Source organism: Lampetra planeri, chromosome 7, assembly GCF_965212315.1.
Source record: "Lampetra planeri chromosome 7, kcLamPlan1.2.h2, whole genome shotgun sequence".
Taxonomy (NCBI): domain Eukaryota; kingdom Metazoa; phylum Chordata; class Hyperoartia; order Petromyzontiformes; family Petromyzontidae; genus Lampetra; species Lampetra planeri.
In genome coordinates this window covers 1,033,435-1,048,061 of record NC_136113.1, presented here as the reverse complement: position 1 = coordinate 1,048,061, position 14,627 = coordinate 1,033,435, and positions in this window count along the sequence as shown.

The following is a 14,627-nucleotide window of genomic DNA, read 5'->3' as shown; positions in this document are numbered from 1 at the left end:
TCACCCTCACCATTGACCCTCACCACTCTTCCTCACCACTCTCCCTCACCACTCATCCTCACCAATGACACGCTCACCAATCACCACTCACCACTCACCCTCAACACTCACCCTCACCACTCACCACTCACCCTCACCATTCACCCTCACCACTCTCCCTCACCACTCTCCCTCACCACTCATCCTCACCAATCACACCCTCACCAATCACCACTCACCACTCACCCTCAACACTCACCCTCACCACTCACCACTCACCCTCACCATTCACCCTCACCACTCTCCCTCACAACTCATCCTCACCAATCACACCCTCACCACTCTCCCTCACCACTCTCCCTCACCACTCATCCTCACCAATCACACCCTCACCAATCACCACTCACCACTCACCCTCAACACTCACCCTCACCACTCACCCTCACCATTCACCCTCACCACTCTCCCTCACCACTCTCCCTCACCACTCATCCTCACCAATCACGCCCTCACCAATCACCACTCACCACTCACCCTCAACACTCACCCTCACCACTCACCACTCACCCTCACCATTGACCCTCACCACTCTCCCTCACCACTCTCCCTCACCACTCATCCTCACCAATGACACGCTCACCAATCACCACTCACCACTCACCCTCAACACTCACCCTCACCACTCACCCTCACCATTCACCCTCACCACTCTCCCTCACCACTCTCCCTCACCACTCATCCTCACCAATCACACCCTCACCAATCACCACTCACCACTCACCCTCAACACTCACCCTCACCACTCACCCTCACCACTCACCCTCACCACTCAACCTCCCCTCACCACTCACTAATCAGCACTCACAATCGGCACTCACAACCGCCCTCACCATTATATTTTTGCCCCAGTCAACGCCGGATATTTCCCATTCGTAGCAGTTTATATCAACTCTATAAGCAACTTATATTAAACAGGAAGCGCGATCCTAAAGTAATTTACAACCTTCGATTAGTCCTTTGTGCGATTCAAAGAATCGATTCCTGGCATGTTGGGGGTTTACATTTTGAAAGATAGAGTTTCATTTTCATTGTTATTTTATTTTTTTATTTTTTCAGGAGTTTTTAATAACATTTTTGCCCCGGTCAACGCCGGATATTTCCCGTTCGTAGCAGTTTATATCGACTTTAACGAACTTATAGTAGACGGGAATCGTCCGAATCTAAAGGAATCTACAACCTTCGATTCCTTTGCGCGATTCAGAGAATCGATTCTTGGCGCGTTGGGTTTAAAAGTAATTACACTGTTGTTTTTTCATTGGTATGTAATGTTTGAAAGTTTTCATAAGATTTTAAATGTATTTTCCCCCCGGGCAACGCTGGGTATATCGAGTTTATACCACAAATGCGTGCGCATATTTTTAACGGGAATTAAAAATGGCGTCCACCCGGCAGCGAATGCGTCGCTACCCGTTGCCAGGGGCAACCGCCGTCCAATGAAACTGCGTATGGTCCGGCGACACACACACAGACAGACAGATTTGCGATTTTATATATATAGATTCAGACCGTGTTGGTCACCCCCGTACCCCTTATAAATCTCAACGTTCATCCAACAACTCCCATCACAAGGGAGAAACACACACAAATAGACAAAACATGTTTTTTCCGTATTGAAACGGATGTACGCCGTATGGACCTAAAAACTACATTTCCCTGTACAAGAATACGGTGTAAACCGTATGAGTTGACAGGTGTGTGTTATCCACACCTACGTTTTAAGGGATAATTTAAGGCATCGCCTCTGTTGCCTGGCTTTTCGAGTGGATAACTGACCTTGGCTTCACGCCTTACAGTGACCATCATTTATGCTTGTGCAATGTACGTCCTCTATGTTGAACTTATACTGGTAGGAACGAAGTGAACCAGCCTACAATAGATTATATCGTCCGTCCGTCCGTCCGTGTAGCAACATCGCCCCCTACTGCAAACACTTGGCAGGACCCTACAAAAACCTTTAGACTCAGTGACACTTTCCTGGCTAAACAAGTGTAACATTCCCTTATAATTCCCGGAGATAGCTTTTAAACAGGACCCTGCGGGGTGGGCTGGTAGGAACGAATAATCAAAGAATATAAACAGAATGTATTATTACACTTGTTTAGCCAGGAAAGCCCCACTGAGTCTAAAGGTTTTTGTAGGGTCCTGCCAAGTGTTTGCAGTAGGGGGCGATGTTGCTACACCGAATCGGACGATACGAAGGGAGAGTGTGAGGCCTAGTTCTAGGCTTTAGGCCTAGCTGTAGGCGTTAGGCCGCTGTGAGTTAATTTGTAATTTAAATGTTTTAATTATTTATGTAAAAACTTTAAATGTAAATGTTTCTATTTAAAAACATCAGGGAATGTAACATTGTAAAACATTAACTCCCTTTCACACACGCGGGGGTACGATATGAAGGGAGAGGTTGAGGCCTAGTTCTAGGCTTTTGGCCTAGCTGTAGGCTTTAGGCCGCCGTGAGTTAATTTTAAAATTAAATGTTTTTATTATTTATGTAAAAGCTTTAAATTTAAATGTTTCTATTTAAAAGCATCAGGGAATGTAACATTGTTAAACATTAACTCCCTTGCACACACGCGGGGGTACAATACGAAGGGAGAGTGATAGGCGTAGTTCGAGGCTTTAGGCCTAGCTGTAGGCTTTAGGGCGCTGTGAGTAAAATTTGAATTTAAAAGTTTTAATTATAAAATTTGAATTTAAAAGTTTTAATTAAAAGCTATCTCAGGGAATTATAAGGGAATGTGACACTTGTTTAGCCAGGAAAGCCTAATTAATTTAAATGTTTTAATTAAAAGCTATCTGAGGGAATTATAAGGGAATGTAACACTTGTTTAGCCAGGAAAGCGTCACTGAGTCTAAAGGTTTTTGTAGGGTCATGCCAAGTGTTTGCAGTAGGGGGCGATGTTGCTACACGGTCGGACGGACGGTCGGACGGACAGACGGACGGACGGATGATATAATCTATTGTAGGCTGGTCCACTTCGTTCCTACCAGTATGAAAACATTTAAATTAAAAATTAACTCACAGCGGCCTAAAGCCTACAGCTAGGCCTAAAGCCTAGAACTAGGCCTCAAACTCTCCCTTCGTATCGTACCCCCGCGTGTGTGAAAGGGAGTTAATGTTTAACAATGTTACATTCCCTGATGTTTTTTTTAAATAGAAACATTTACATTTAAAGCTTTAACATAAATAATAAAAACATTTAAATTAAAAATTAACTCACAGCGGCCTAAAGCCTACAGCTAGGCCTAAAGCCTACAACTAGGCCTCAAACTCTCCCTTCGTATCGTACCCCCGTGCATGTGAAAGGGAGTTAATGTTTAACAATGTTACATTCCCTGATGTTTTTAAATATAAACATTTACATTTAAAGCTTTTACATAAATAATTAAAACATTTAAATTAAAAATTAACTCTCAGCGGCCTAAAGCCTACAGCTAGGCCTAAAGCCTAGAACTAGGCCTCAAACTCTCCCTTCGTATCGTCCGATTAGGTGTAGCAACATCGCCCCCTACTGCAAACACTTGGCAGGACCCTACAAAAACCTTTAGACTCAGTGGGGCTTTCCTGGCTAAACAAGTGTAATAATACATTATGTTTATATTCTTTGGTTATTCGTTCTTACCAGCCCACCCGGCAGGGTCCTGTTTTCGCACCGTACGTAGCCAACCGTGGTAATCGGAAGTGCTAATATTGTGAGGGTTTCAAATTACATTATTGTTGTTATTATTGTAGGCGTGTTGCTGCCACGTCTTTGTGTGTGAGTTTCACGTTTTATAATCGTGTATTGTTCTTATCGTCGACCGATGAAGTCCGCACATCAAGCCTCAGCAAGCATCGCGGCACAACTAAACATTGAGTTATTCTTTATAGTCAAGAAAAAAATCATGAACGGGACGGCCATTGGCTGAGGAAAGTTCTGCTGGTGTAAAATTCAACTTTCTGCGAAGACCAGTGTTGTCAGTTTGAGCATAATTGTCAGAGTTCCTATTACTTCAGCGCCCCGTGGAATAACTCCCCACGTTACCAACCCGTCATCACCGACGTCCACCCCCCGCAAAACGTCGAGGGCGTTCAATGAGTTAGAATGGTCGAGCGCATCCGCCCACATTGCCGTATATCGACACACCTGAGCGTGAGTAAAGTTCAAGGTCGTAGCGTTGCCACCTGTCCAGATTTTCCCAGGATCATGCTCCTTTCCTGCATTTTCGTTTTGGGGTATCTGTCCTGGGAAATTTGAAAGTTTTCTCGGTATATATATTTAAAAAATGTGAGTTACATAATAGGACACCACTCAAGACAATGCATGTGCATATAGTTCTCCCCTCTTCTGGTATTGTGAGATATTCTTAGTTCCATGATATGCCTCAAGTATTGTTGTGTACCTTAAAAGTGGCACCTTTCCAAGGGAAAGAATGCATCATGGACATTGTTGTTGTTGTTGAATCCACGATTTTCACTGGCGATCCTGAGCAGCTGGGGAAATTCCAGATGTTTGAGGAAACCAGTCTCTCAAAAGGACATTGGCCTGGCCTACATCATGACATGTGGCCAATATCTTTAAAAGATTTGACGTACGTTTGAATGTGGCCAGTAATTGTTTGAATAATAGTTTTAACCCCTTGCTTTTTTACGTAAAGAGCACGCCTAGGTTACTTCCCGGCTCTTACAGGGAGTAGCTGAAAGCTTGAAAAAAATGTACTGCGTAGACGGTGCTTAATATCAGCCGGAACGATCTCTGAAACGCTGTTCCGGAATTATGTTCGAACGCAGCATCCATCTCGCCTTATTTTATCCTCATAATACTGTACTGCGTGGTGTGTTCGGTGGTGGTGCTGGTGTGCAATGGATGGGTGTAGCTTGTATTCTAGTGGTAGTGCCGTAAGCCAGCCCAGCGATGTTGCAGGAAATATTGAATGAGAAAGTCTGTCCCGTGCAGAGACATAATGAGCTAGCGGTATTCATGAACAAATTCTTAACACTTTATTTGTATAAAACAGCAAGATTGAACCGCCTCTACGGGGAGGGTTTCCACACATCTGTTAGAGCTTTTAACAGGCTGCGAGACAAGAAGGCTCACCTGATCGAGTCGCTAACATTTCTCAAGAGATGCCGCGATAACAAGGTAATACCGATCACATTTTCACTCACATCTGCTGCTGTCACTTCTCCTAACGCTGAACGGATCTTGTTCAAAGCTAGCCTATCGCTACACTCAGAGAGAATAAAATTGCTCCGATTTGAACTTGATAATTTAGACAAGACTCTCTTACAATCACACTTAAAATTAACATAAAATGTCCACTTCTGATTGGGAACATGTAGAAAAAATGACAGTCTCTTCTGCTACTTCAATGTCAACCAAATGTAAAGTTAACATGATTGCTAAATTCAACCTCCTGTCAAAAAAGAAGCCAGAGCCACAGGTTAAAAAGATGTTAACAAGATTGTCATCAATCAGAGTAACATCCCAATTTCCGACAGCCTAAAATCGGTACTAGCTAAAGGGTTGAATTTCGCAGTCATCCCCAAACATATCCCAGTGGATGATATAATCGCCCAGGTTGACGTAGCCCTCAAAGGCTTGGGACACATCCCGACAGGCGTTGCTAGATCTGAAATCGCTGCTATCCTCAAAAACGCTAAGAAACCCATTAGCAACATCAGCAAGGGCGAGCGTTTTGAACTCTCTAAATTAAAAAAACAGATGACATTGTCATCCTCTCAGCTGACAAGGGCAATGCCACTGTCATCATGGATAAAACCACTTACAACAACAACAAAATTCAGGACCTTCTTAATGATGGCAGCTATACCAAATCAACAGAGATCCCACCAACTGCCTAGCTACAAAAACCAACAATATCATCACTAAATCGACTTCTCTAATCGATCAGACCAAGCAGAGCTCCCTAAACACTTTGGCTGCTAGACCACCCAGATTTTATGGCCTTCCAAAAATCCACAAAGTAGGTACCCCGCTCCGTCCTATCGTCTCCACCATTAACTCACCCACCTACAAACTGGCCTGGTTTCTGTCTGAGACCCTGCTTTCTTTCACGGGCAAGGCCACCTCAGCTGTACTTAACTCAGCTCACTTGGTTTCTCTAATCAAGGACATCTCACTGTCTCCGGATGATTTGCTTGTCAGTTTCGATGTAGTCTCTCTGTTCACCAATGTACCTGTACTTGACACCATTGCAATCATTGCAGACTTGGTCCAACAAGGACTGAATCCAAATGTACCAACTTTGGTAAGGCATTGTCTTACCAACACATACTTCACCTGGAATGGTACATTCTACAAACAATGAGGGTACCCCAATGGGTTCTCCCTTATTGCCAGTGGGAGCGAATGTTTTCATGGAGAAATTTGAGACAGATGCCATCCAGACATCCACTCTACATCCTTCCTTGTGGAAGAGATACGTAGATGACACGTTCGTCATCTGGCCACATGGCCTGCCAGCACTGAACCAATTAAAAAAACACACAAGATCCAGGTTCGTTTCAACACAGTACACAAAATCCGTGATTTAATCACATCTGTAAAGGATTTGATTCCTGAAATGCAATACCCTGGTGTCTACAAACTGAGTTGTGGTTGCGGCAGCAGTTACATTGGGGAAACGAAACGACATGTCTCGGACTGCGTTCGTGAACACAAGGCAGATCTGAAACACGGTAGGACTAATACCTCTGCCATTGTTGATCATTGTTTTAATGCTGTGGGCTCACATAAAATTGATTTTTTTCAAAACGAAGGTACTCTGCAAACCTACCGGCTACCTTCAGATATTTGTTCATGAAGCCATCCAGATATATAAACACAGACACAACTTCAACCAAGAGGATGGGTACAAACTGAGCAATCATTGGAAGGACGTTATTAACCAGGTAAAGTCTTAACTTACTGTGATGTTTCCATCCTACCTGCCTATGTCAGCTGTTATTTCCGACTCTCTGTGTCTCTGTCTCTCTATGCCTCTCTCTTAGATCTCGCATGCTCACATGTCCTTTGCATTGTACTTTTATGCCTTTGGATTGCACTCTCATACTCACATGCCCTTTGGATTGCACCCGTTGGGTTGCACTCCCTTGTCAAAGAGGCCGTTCTCCTTCTATCTTACAGTTACATGCTAATTTCTCACATTAACATCACTAGCCCCGGCCACTTCTTTATGACCCTTGGGCTACTCCCATTTCAGATTTTTTAAAACAGTCTGCCTCAGCAGCAGACCATGCTTTCTCACCTGATGACAGACACTTGTGTTGCGCTCGAAACGTCGTGATTTATTTTATTTTATACCTATATGACTTTACCGAAAGAACCAAAGAGTATGAATTCCTGCAGTCACGAAAGCTTCAAATCAAAACTAGTAACTAATTGGCACTTTTGTTTACGCGACAAACCTTACTGATTGGCTGTATTGTATTTCGGTTGGTAATTTTACATGTTCAGGTCTTGCATTCAAAAATCTCACAGTATCAATACCAACAGTCCAGGCATCGCTTTGTGTTCCAGTCATTCACTCAGAGAAGTAACTTATAATTCCCGCGATTCTTCACCTACTCATGGGGTGAATCTAACTCTTGTATTATTTTCTGCAAAAAAATACGAATTGAGGATTTTGATTGGAAAATCTGGCCTCCGTGCCCCAATAAAAATACAATTTATTCATTTATTTTATCAAGTAAGGCACACTGAGCTGTGTATCCCTTTTTGAGTTGCGACTTGGCCACAAATGATAGTTCAACGAAGTGTCTAATTATGTGGAAATATATAGCAGCCAAATACTCTAAACGCATGTTTCTAAATGTGGAGGGAAAAACCGGAGGACCCCGAGAAAAATGCACACGACCACGGGGAGAGATACATGCAAACTCAAAATATACAGGCGTCAGTCAGGATCGAACCCACGACCTCCTGTATATCAGACGGGGGAGATAACGTCTCTCCTCCGTGCCTCAATTTAGCCAAGCAACAATCCACTTCACCACGGAGGGACAATACTTTACTTCAAAACCTTACCCCTGACAAGACAAACATCGGTGCATTTATTGGTCAGAATGTGGGGGATTACAACATGTAATGTGGAGCAAGCGTTCCACTTTGTAATGTACAGGTATAGTTAATCTCACTTTGACTAAAGGTTTGGATGGACATTCACAGCGGCCCCCAACTGTTGGGACCTAAGAAAAGCTTATCAGGGCAGTCTTCTTCTTCATCGTCATCAGATTGAGTAGCAAATAGAAATGAGTCCCCACTCAAACTCGTGTCTTCGGAGAACGCTCGCAGTCAGGGCATCGCACAGTCGCATATCTGACTCGCTTGGAACTTAGGTGTAGGTAAATGTGTGAACATTAATGTCGAATACGTGAAAATCTATATAAGATTGCAGTTACACCATCGCACAAGTAGGTTACCAGACAGAAATAAAGTGCGAGATGCTGTGAACAAAGGAAAGATGCTTTACCGTGAAGAAATGTGAAAGTGAATGCGAGATTACGCACGCATTTCTGAGTGGCAATAACGTGGAATTTGTGGACATCGACAGAGAACGATATTTACACCGTGCGCCACAACTTGACTGGGTGTGGGCTGTTAATTGGTCCAGAGAGAATATGTTGATGGTTGGGTACGCAACGTTGCCCTCTCATAAAATAACACAGATAACATGCATGGACACATTACAGTAATTTTACCATAATATTAAGTGATGTTAAATATATATATACACTCTAAAATATCCCACGTACCTTATTAGCCTGTGCTGATTTTTTGCGCTAAAAGAATACACAACAAGAAACCCCCTCCCGTGATGAACTTCAGCCTCTGGTGCCGCAAATTATTTTATCAGAAGAAAAACGTGACTTTTTTTTACTTTGTGAACTCACTTTTAAACAAACTAAAAAGCAGTTGTCCCGAGTCTGTGGAAATGCTTTTCGTATAACTCCGGGGCTCGTGTGGAAAAAAAAGAGCAACTGTCCTTGTTCGATCGGGGACAGGTTCTGCTGTAGAACGAGGCCGTCTATCGTAAATCTGTGCTGTGCAGACTGGGTGTTCTGTGTGTTGGCGGCAAGTGTCGGGGAGGGGAAGGGTGCAATAGTGGGGGGCCTATCTTTAGCCCCTGATCCAATTTCAGTGGCACTGCACCCAGCCACGCACGTCGCACGTAAGCACATGCTGCAGAAATTGGCAAAACAGACACGTGATAATGATCGCACCGTTTATCAATTAGCTCACGGTCACCGTTTAGGCTGTCTCGTGTAACTTGCCTTGCCACTCAAGTCGCCAACGCTAACGATGATCAAAAAATTGATTCTGCTATCTTGAATTAATTTTGTGGGTAAAACAACTAATTTGGTGACTTTTTTTTCTTAACTGGAGCTGACACTCGATAATTTATTTAGAAGCAAAGCTGCCATGGTGAAATAACAGTTCGGCACAATCTTGATTTGAAGCTTTCGTAACTACAGGAATCCATAGTCTTTGGTTATTTCGGTAAAGTCACGTCGTGATGTGTTTTATTTTATTTCTACCTACGTGACAGAAAGAACCCAAGAGTTCGGCACAACTCGTTAATTTTGTAAAACAAATAATGTAGTAATTTGTCATCCACATGCGGTAGGGTTGTGTGCGGGATGGTAACGGGAGACACACACACCCCAAACCCTGTTCAAATGCCTGTCACCACTCAGATGTCTCGGCTCACAGGATAGGCTGCTAACCGCTGCATCACCGCTCCACCCCCCTCATGTTTTTCTATGCTCACTGAAAATCGTGAAATAATCCAGATAAAGATTCGAAAAACACAGGCGTTGATGCATTTGTGGGGAAAGTAATCTAATGCTTGCAATGAGAACGAGTGCAGGTTATGTTTGTTTCCTTTCCATACACGGTGGCGGATTGGGATCTCCGGAGGAAATGTATGTTGAACTTCTTTCGCACCGTACGTAGCCAACCGTGCAAATCGGAGGTGCGGGGGAAGGACAACAATCTAAACGTGGTGTGAGAACCGTGATTGATAGGCATGTAAATTAAGATGCATTGCACAATCGTTGTTTTGGGTTAGATCGCGTAAATATATATACCATCCGACACAGCCAAGTAGTAAGGTTTGTCATAGAGGCCGACCGAAACTGAATCTCTGGTTTCGGCCGAAACCGACAGTAAACCGAAAGTAAATTACAGAAACTATGCCGAAAGACCATTTGCCAACTTTCGGCGCTGAAACAGAAACGGATTTTCGGTCGGCCTCTAATTGTCAGACTTCGAATCTCGGTATCAACACGCGTGTAGACTGAAGCGAACGCAACACATCAAGCCAAGGCGGGCAGGCGGCTGGGAACAGACAACAGATGAACTTTGTTGTCGTCCCACCAAAGAGACTCCACCCACGGATGGAGATGCAGGCTTCCGTCTGTTGACCGGTCGTATATACATTAGCAGACCATGGTTGCGGTTGCTGACGTGCAGAGGTGTGGACTCGAGTCATGTGACTTGGACTCGAGTCAGACTCGAGTCATGAATTTGATGACTTGCGACTCGACTTGGACTTGCATAACAATGACTTTGTCCCACCTATGAGATGTGGACTCGAGTCATGTGACTTGGACTCGAGTCAGACTCGAGTCATGAATTTGATGACTTGCGACTCGACTTGGACTTGCATAACAATGACTTTGTCCCACCTCTGCTGACGTGTGTGTTTGCAGCCTATCGCATAGGATTGCTAAGGCGCCGACTGACCGGCCGATAGGCAGAGTGATATCGTTATATTCTAAAAATAGATCTTTGGTTGACGAATGATGACCGAAAGTCAATATCAGTTTCGGCCGAAACCGAAACCAGATCGAAAGTAAAAAATTGACTTTCGGCCGAAACCGAAAGTATGCCGAAAGAGGCAATTTGCAAACTTTCAGCGCCGAAACCGAATTTCGATCGGCCTCTAGTTTGTCACGTAAACAGAACATGTCAATTCGTTACTGGTACAGCCAAATCTGGATGTCGCTTGATGAAGCTAGTTGTAATTACTGGCGAAACGTCGTACTCAGATTGTAAATGTTGTGGCTTGGCTCTCCAACACATCGGTGTGCTGTACGAGTGTAATGACTTGACACAGTTGTCTTGAAATGGTTTATTTATTGTAGGCACGTTCACTCGATCGGGCGGAGTCCCCACTGCAACAGCCCCGAGTCTCCCACGCATCTTCCTTTTATACGGTCCGAGGCCACACCCCCATTCCCGAACCTTCTCGCTGGCTCTAGACCGCTCGCTCCACCAGCAGACTCTACCGTCCTATTCCGTCACCTGGCCACGTTCCTATTCTCGATCATTCCCGTAGCCACTAGTCCCTTCGTACTGAAAGCTGACACCCGTCATTACCTCCAGTGGCCACTAGTCCATTCGCAGTGTCGGCTGACTCCCGTCATTATCTCCCGTGGTCACGAGTCCACTCACGCCGCAGGTTGGCTGCCATTACACTAGGACTAGGGGGCTATCAATTTAGTACGTACGCAAAAATCTGTCAAAACTTGACCCTTCCCCCCCTCCCTGTACGCACACGTACTTTTTACCCCCCCCCCCCGCACCTGCGTACATACGCTTGACGCACCCCCCTCCCGAATCCCATAGAACGGCCGATATTCAATCAACGCAGAAACGACCAAGGATTAATAATATCAACGTGTTTAAGCAACAGATAGTGCACCGCCGGACTATCTAATTTGAAGGCCAATGCTTCACCTCACTTTCTATGCGTACGCACATTGTCAGTAGACCCCCATACGCAAGCGTACGCATTTGGCTTAACTCCCCCTCCACACGTACGTACTAAATGGATGGCCCCTAGTAACGAATTGTCATGTTTTGTTTACGTGACAAACCTTACTAATTGGTTGTCGGGTGGTGGCGGGTATAACGACACATTTATATATTTACGTGATCTCAACCAAAAAAACCTGTATTATGGATATTCGTCGCGAAAGCCGACGTGTTAAACTGAAAGATGCATGGATTCATCGATTTAAAATTGATTCCAATACTCCCACCTTGTCATAAAAGTCCTTGGTAAACGCACATGCTTCACTTACATATTACTACTGCACAGGAGTTACCTTGCACGCGCACGCCCCAGTGTGGTGTACTCTGTTACTGCAAACCTCTGTAAGTGATTTTAACGGAGCAAATTACAGTACGGTAGCTTTCGTGACTGCAGGAATTATTCTTTGGTTCTTTTCGGTTAAGTCACGTCTAAAAATAAAATAATAAATCACTTCTACGGGGAAGTTTTAAACTTATCCTTTTTTCTTTCTGGCTATTTGTTCTCTCTGCCTGTGTCCTCTCCTTGAAATTTCACACTTAAAATTCTAACTTAGCAAATTTTGAAACACGTAATAAACCAGGCTATGCGTTAATTGTGTGTTAACCGACTCTCTGTGTTGTATTACATCACATGTCGATAATTTACTAGGTTATTTAATTTTCGTGTGCTTGTCTCCTAATTTTCAGGCTTGCCTCCCGTGCCGCGTTTGTCCTAATTTTCAGGTTTGCCTCCCGTGCCGCGTCTATCATCTCACTTACAATGGTAGTACGTTGGCGTGAACTCATTGATCTCCCCGCCCTCTCCCTCCCCCCGTCCCCTCCCCCTCCTCTCTATATTTAAGGGACCGTCACAGAAACGACCATCTCTTTGTGCCGATTTGTGTCCTCTCTCTGTGTGCCGTTGTGATGTCTGTCTGCTTGTATGTCTGTCTATAGTTTTCTAGTTAGATGTTTGTTGCTCACACAGCCGATTTGTGTCCTCTCTCTGTGTGCCGTTGTGATGTCTGTCTGCTTGTATGTCTGTCTATAGTTTTCTAGTTAGATATTTGTTGCTCACACTTAAAATTCTAACTTAGCAAATTTTGAAACACGTAGTCAACCAGGCCATGCGTTAATTGTGTGTTAACCGACTCTCTGTGTTGTATTACATCACATTTCAATATTTTACTAGGTTATTTAATTTTCGTGTGCCTGTATACTCCTCTATATGTGTGCCGTTGTGATGTCTGTCTGCTTGTATGTCGGTCTATAGTTTTCTAGTTAGATTTTTGTTGCTATTTTCTTTTATGCCTGATGATGATTGCTTGTGTTGCAATCGAAACGTCGTAATGTGTTGTTTTATTTTGATTTATTATTTTATTTTTAGACGTGACTTAACCGAAAAGAACCAAAGAATACAGTACGGTATTTACTACTTTCAAGTGTCATATCTGGAGCTTTCTACTCTTCAATCCGAAAAAATAAACATTTAAATTCCTGCAGCATACTATAGGAAAACTAAATCATCATATAACTTAAGACTCAGGGACCTTTGCACAATTGTGATCAAGTTACTTTATAATTATTATTAAAGCAGTGAACAATTCAAAACAAGGATACGAAAACATTTTGGTTTGCCACCAGAGATTTATTCACAACTCCATCATCATTGCATTGTCTCCTTCAGCCTCTGCAAATGACTATGCCGCGGGTGAGAGAGCATCTTATACAGGTCCTCAATACTCATTGCGCGTCCTCGTCACGGCTCTCCACGGGCTCGAGCCGTGGAGGCAACCCACCTTCAGAAACCGCAGCTCTTTGTCACCTTACGTTACAAACCCCTTTTAGGATAGCTCATGCCCTAGCCTCTTTGAATCATTACCATTCGGCTGGATTTGATGCTATACCACCGACACTTGCGATTGGCAGTTACATTCCAATCCCAGTAAAAGTTTTTAAAGTCAATTAGTACCCAAACTGTTAGAAATGTACTTCTGATCGCGCAATACATAAAGGTGGAACAGACAATCTAGAGTCTGTGAATTTGTCAGAAATATTTGAAAAAGAAATAGTACAAAAGCAATGTTTACATTTAGGGTCAGGGTTCATACAACTCAAGCCGTTGAGGCTTTAGATCACGGCCACCTGTAAAAAAACAGCTACCTCAAGTTCAGTTACCTTTCCAGATAAGAAAAATGTTCGGTTCCTTACATCACCTCATCAAAAACATTTGACACTGGTGACTCAAAAATCAACCCTCAAAATAAACTCCGAAAAAAGAAAAAGGCCCTTGGTTTGGTTTCCAACTGCATAAAGACAAGAAAGCGCTTACAATTCTAAAAGATTTTCTCTTCGACCCCCAAGCGGGTTCCTCTTGGTGCAGTACGATTACCTCTTTTTGTTTTACATTTACATAAATAATGTCGACACAAGATTTATATGCTCAGAAATGCACTTGTATGCAACAGATGTGATCATACATAAACCTATCTCTGGGTAGTTGAAGTTCAAAATACATTTGAATTTCACTCCAATCCTGTTCAACAGGATCTCATTTAAAATGTATCCTGAAAGCAAGGAGAAATAAATGTATTTTCTTCGCCGCAAGTCCCCTGATCTCCGATCATGGCACAATTTCCATAAGCACACCGTGTCTGTCTCTAGCCTCAAAAATGTTAAATCCTACAAACATCTGGGAATCTGACTCTACTCTCATTTGTACTTCAGAACACAAACAAAATATCACAGAACAATCAAGTTATGTTTATTATTCACATATTTCCCATT